The sequence below is a fragment of the Erinaceus europaeus genome, chromosome 12, assembly GCF_950295315.1.
Source record: "Erinaceus europaeus chromosome 12, mEriEur2.1, whole genome shotgun sequence".
NCBI lineage: Eukaryota > Metazoa > Chordata > Mammalia > Eulipotyphla > Erinaceidae > Erinaceus > Erinaceus europaeus.
In genome coordinates this window covers 54176698-54182697 of record NC_080173.1, presented here as the reverse complement: position 1 = coordinate 54182697, position 6000 = coordinate 54176698, and the positions used below count along the sequence as shown (strand labels likewise).

The following is a 6000-nucleotide window of genomic DNA, read 5'->3' as shown; positions in this document are numbered from 1 at the left end:
TGTCCCCCTTCGACTTGCAATGCTAATCCTCGCACCTCCGCGCTGCCAGCCTCGCCCGGCACGCGACCCCCTCCGAGTTCCCGCCTCTTTCCTCTCAATCCCCTCCTCTCCCCTCAAATGCCCGGGACCGAGGAGGCCCGTCCCGCATGCGCACCACGGCAAGTAGGCGGAGCGTTGGGCTAGAGGGAGGCGTGGCCGGGTAGTCCAGGGAAGAGAGGGGAGGAGAACGGGTGGAGGCCGCGCGGGGTGTGGCCCAGCGGGTACGCGCTCGCTGCGTCGGACGTGCTGACGCCATGACGCCCCGGTTGGAGTGTGTCGGTGTGTGTGTGTGTGTGAGTGTGCGCGCTCCGAGTGTGTATTTGTGTATCGGCGGTCCCGCAGGTCCCGGATGTTGCGGACAGTATGAGGCGAGCGCAGGGGGACGGGGACCAGCAGCTGTCGCCGCTCTCAGGTGAGTGGGGGGAGGAGAGTCGAGGGAGAGGTTGTCCTGTCGGAGTGTTGTGGGGAGGGTTGCGCCTTCCTCAGAGGTGAGTGGCCCCCACTTCTCACCCCCCCCACACACATACATACTCTTCTCTGCCCCATTTCCCACATCCCGGATTACGTGGCCTGCGAATGCCAGAGCCGAATCCACCGTTCGGTCTCCCAACCCTAAGCATTCAGGAGACACAAACGTGCCCCTAGGACCTCAGCCCCCCTCCCATATCACCCCCCAGCCACCCCCTCAGTCCCCATCCCCCTAGCCAAATAGTGAGCTGTCGCCTGCGGCGAGATGGGGTAATGCGCATGCGCGAGAGTGAAAGCGCTCTGGGTGCTTTGCTAGCTGCCGCAGGGCGCATGCGCATTGCTGTGATGCGGGGACCTGCGGGATAAAGACAAGGCGACCCCCCCCCTCCCTCCCTGACCGCGCGCCCGCCTTCTTCTAAAGTAGTGAGCGAGCTAGGCTCGGGGCCGCAGCCTGAGCCAGTTGCTTCTGTCCAACGGGGGGGGGGGGGGGGCGGCGAGAATTTAAATTATTTGAGGGCTCTACTGACAAAACACTGCTCGTATTTGATGTTACCCTAGAGACTCCCAAGTTACAAGCGCCTCCTCCTGCCTGCGTGCCCCACGCTGACCCCTTTTGAAACTGTCAGTGCAACTTCTAGCGTTACTTTATTTTACACTGGTCGTCACGCTGCACTTTTAAGACAAACCTCTTTGAAATTTAGGAATAGGTTTCCCAACCCATTCTGGTATCCTGATGTTGGTTTTGGTAGGTAGCCTTTCTAAGAAGGACTGACGATTAACAGAAAGTAGGCATGGGTTTTAAAAGCGAAACTCTTAATTATCTGCATTGAACTAGATAAGCTAAATAGTATACAGTGTAAAAAGGCTCAGACTATTAACTTTAAATCAAGACGTGAGGGTGCTGTCATCACCAACCCTCCTACTTTATATATAACCTGTTTGCCTACTTTTTTTTTGTTGTTAAAAGATCTTTAACTATACATTATTAATGATCTGTGAGCATCACACAAGAACAAAGGTCATCTGAAACTTTTGGTGGATGATACTTACACAGTACAAATGTCAACTACAAAGAATGAAGGTTTTGCCTTCCATTTGCAAATAGCCCAGAAAAATGCAAATTAAAATAAAGAATTTGAGTACAGTAGTTCAGTGATCTAGAGGCTGGACTTTCAGTTTTCAGTTGGTGCTTTAATCTTTTCTATTGTTGCCACCCTTTTGGCTATTTTCCTATACTTACCTCTGCCACCTCTGCCATTAGAACAGAGCAGGGAAATGAAGCAAAAGGTTTGCCCAGTAGCATTGAGATGTTTGAAGATAGTGTTAAGCCGTTCAGGTGGGAGGTCATTTTCTGTGTTTTTCAGTTATCTGTGTCAGCTGTCTTTTATCTGGAAAACTCGGAATGGGATATATTGATACTAGTAAATCCAATTTCCTTTTCTCTTTTGTGTGCTCACTTTGGCATTCTTCTCTCAGGGACTGTTTTCCTTCTTCTTTTTTCAAGGACTTTTCTTTTTACTCCCCTACCCCTCCAAAAAAAAAAAAAAAGCCCACATTCTGAAGTCCAGTACCTTCTGTTCTTGGGCCATTAAGATAGAGAGTGTGTGTGTTCACTTTCCCATTTAACCTGCCCTTTGCAGAGTTCAGCTTTCTTTTGTGCTGTTTTTTGTTGCTATGGTTTCCCTTGGAACCAAGAGATGATATAAAGGAAGGACAGGAATTTCGAAGGCATATATCATCCTGTGCCCTGGGAATGATCCGGAGTCATCTTTTCTCTCTTGTGGGAAGACTGAGGAGCATAAGTTATTGTAACACCCCCATACTTGGGGGTGGGGGGGTGATGTCTCTCCTGTACTTTGGTGACTTCTCCTTTGGAGCTTTTCGTAGTGGTTGTTTTAGTACTTGGAGGCATTCAGTATTGCCTATGTCCAGATGTCTGTCTGGTTTTGGTAAAATCTTGAATTGAAACTATTGACATAATAAATGTCCATTTATTTTCTCAGTGGGTGTCTGTCATCTAGGCTTTAAAAATGTGTTTTACTGGAGTTGAGTGGTGGCACACCTGTTGAGCACACGTGTTACAATGCATATGGACCCAGGTTCAAGTCCCCAGTGAGAGGGGGAAAGCTTTGTGAGGTGAAGCAGTGCTGCAGGGGTCTCTTCCTTTCTATCTCCGATCCCTTTTGATTTCTGGCTTTCTTTATCCAGTAAATAAATACAGTTTTAAAAAAGGAATTATTAAAAAATATGTTTTACTGGAGTGAAAGAAATAGAACATTACTTTTGCCCCTGTGGTGCTGGGATTGAATTCAGGGCCTTGTGCTTGCAAGTCCTGCATTCTTCCACTGTGGTACCTCCTGGATTGCTGGGGTTTCATTGCTCTGGGCCATTTTTTTCAAATAGAAAGAGTGATACAGAGACAGAAAGATAGAGGGACAGATGGAGGGAGGGAAAGATACCTACCACACGCTGAAGCTTCTGCCAGTACAGTAGGAAGCAGGTTCAAACCTGGGTTATGCTCATGGGAAACCAGGTGTCTTCACAAATTAGCTGTCTTGCTGGCCAAAGATTTTTTTTTTTTCCTTTTTGATTTGTTTACTAGAGAGAAGGAGAGAGAGAGAGAGAATGAGAACCAGAGCATTTTTCTGGCACATGCAATGCTGGGGATTGAACTCCAGACCTCATGTTTGAGAGTGCAATGCTTAATCTACTGTGCTACTTCCCATGTCGTCCAAGATGCTTTATATATTTCATCTGGTTGAATTTTCTGGAAACTTGTTCCAAATTTTTTATGGTACAAAGGCAAATAAATAAATAAATAAATAAATAAAAATATATATTAGGATTAAGATTTGTATCATTAATTCATTTCAGTACAGAATCACATTAAAACTTAAAAATGGGGGCCGGGTGGTTGTGCACCATCAGGTTAAACACACACAGTGCGAAGCATGAGGATCCCGGTTCAAGCCCCCAGCTCCTCATCTGCAGGGGCGTCACTTCACAAGTGGTGAAGGGAGTCTGTCTGCAGGTGTCTGTCTTTCCTCCTCTCTGTCTTCCCCGCCTCTGTCAGTTTCTCTTTGTCCTGTCCAACAACAACAGCAGTAGCAGCAAAAACAACAATAACAACAACAATGGAAAGCAGTGGCCACCAGGAGCAGTGGATTTGTACTGCAGCAGTAACCCTGGAGGCAAGTAAATAAGTAAATAAATAAATAAAAATGGAAGTTGTACATGAAAACTGGTAGATAGCTTCCCTGGTAGACTGACTTTCTAACTGTGTGAGGTCGTGGGTCTGAACCCGAGTTATTTTTAAAAGAACTACATTATAACTACAGAAGTGATGTACATGTGACATCACTGAAACAAAACTGAGAAGCTACATGGAAAATCTATGTCCTCTTCCATCTCTCCCCTTTGGAAGGATAAACATTAGACAGGTTTATGTTTATGTTTATGCTTCTGTTGATAGCAATGGCTTCACATACACACTCGTGCTAACATAATAAATTATATATTCTTTGATGATTTTTTTGTGGATTTACATAAATGATAAAATACTATATCCATACTCGTACTCTGTACTTAACTTTTTTTTCCACTTAGTATGTCTTGGTCAATATTCTATTTGAATGTACTTTTTTTTTTTTTTAACCAGAGCACTGATCAGCTCTGGCTTATGGTTGTGCGAGGGATTGAACCTGAGACTTTTGAAGCCACAAGCATGAGAGTCTCTTTGCATAACCATTATGCTGTCTCCCCACTGTCAATGTACTCTTTAAGTTCAGGGTATCTTGTCAGATTTCCTAGTAGAAATGTGAGATCAGAGAATATCTGACATTTTTTTAGTGTTAAAAACTGCTAAATTGCTTTCTGTACAGGCTGTACAAATTTTTAGTTCTACTAATAGTGTATGAATCTGTTTCCTCATCAAAACTATTATATTCTTTGTACATTCTTTCTAATCACTTTATTGGGGGTTAACTATTTATAGTATTTGGTACATTCTTTTTAAATTTATTCCCTTTTGTTGCCCTTGTTTTATTGTAGTTATTATTATTGTTATTGATGTTGTCGTTGGATAGGACAGAGAGAAATGGAGAGAGGAGGGGAAGACGGGGAGAGAAAGACAGACTCCTGCAGACCTGCTTCACTGCTTGTGAAGCGACTCCCCTGCTGCAGGTGGGGAGCCGGGGGCTCAATTGAATCGGGATTCTTAACGCTGGTCCTTGCGCTTGGCGGCATGTTGCGCTTAACCCACTGTGCTACCGCCCAACTTCCTGGTACATTCTTTTATGTGAGATTTTCAATTTCATTGTCTAGCTTTCATTCAGGAGTTGTAGATGACTGTTGTCACTATTTTGCAGTGGAAGATAATACTCAACTGAAAAAGAATGTTCATGAAAATAAAATCATATCCCTGAGTAGTAGCAGATTCATGACAGTGCTAGGAAGATACTCTGATTTCTTTCATAGGTTTTAGTTTCTCTGTGTATGATTCTTTAAGCCTCCACATGGTGTTTATGGTACCTTTTTGATTACTATGACTCAAAATTACTTATACAAATGAGCACTCATTCCACTGCAAAACTGAAAAACTAACCCAATTAGTTAAGATTCTTTACTGAATGCCTGCATATTGGTACCAGTTACTTAGCAAAATTCTTGCAGGGGTCAGGGAGGTGGCTCAGAGGCAAAATGCCTATCTTGTCTGTGTGAGGTCCTGGTATTTCTATGGAATTTGTGGAACCAAATTAAAAAATAAAGGTGCTTTGCTGCTTGGGAGGTCATGCAATGAATACATGTTGGATTCGACAACATGAAGTTCTGACATTGTATATGTCAGTGGTGGTAAGCTCTGCTTTTCCCACTCCCAAATTTCTTTTCTCATGAACAACTTTTCTTTGTTTTCTGAGCGGAAAAGTAAACAGAATGAAATTTGGAGACTGAATTGTGTTAATACTCTTTCATGGAGCTGGTGGGGCTGGGAAGGGACAGGCTGTGACGCACCTGGTTGAGTGCACACATTGCAGTGCGCAAGGACCCAAGTTTGAGCCCCTGGTCCCCACCTGCAGGGGGAAAGCTTCACAAGTGGTGAAGCAGGGCTGCAGATGTCTCTCTGTCTCTCTCCCTCTCTGTCTCCCCCTTCCTATCAATTTCTGGTTGTCTCTATCCTCTTTAAATAAATAAAGGTAATTAAAAAAATTAAAAAAAGAGAGGTGGGGTTATTGGTTGATATATATGTATATATCAGAGCACTGTTCGTGCAGGAGGTTGAGCCTGGGACTTGGAGCCTCAGGCATGAGAGTCTCTTTCTCATAACCATTATGCTGTTTACCCCAGGCCTGTGAAAGCATTTTCATGTGTATGCACACATAGATATTCCTCTTTTCCTCATTTATACACATTTCTCCCTATAGCGGGAGTGTTACATGAGATGGAACGGCATGTTTTTTTAATTACTTGATTTTCCCTATAAAAAAGGAATGAGAC

General features: G+C 44.2%; 1 protein-coding gene across 1 annotated transcript in view; it reads left to right on the top strand.

Moving 5' to 3' along the window:
• The first annotated feature begins 330 nt into the window (after nt 1–330).
• The window catches only part of SPOP (speckle type BTB/POZ protein), a 78469-nt gene continuing 72799 nt past the window's right edge, over nt 331–6000 (top strand). Inside the window, exon 1 of the mRNA XM_060203679.1 lies at nt 331–455. The gene's annotated coding sequence lies outside the window, so the exon portion shown is untranslated. The remainder of the gene's footprint in view (nt 456–6000) is intronic.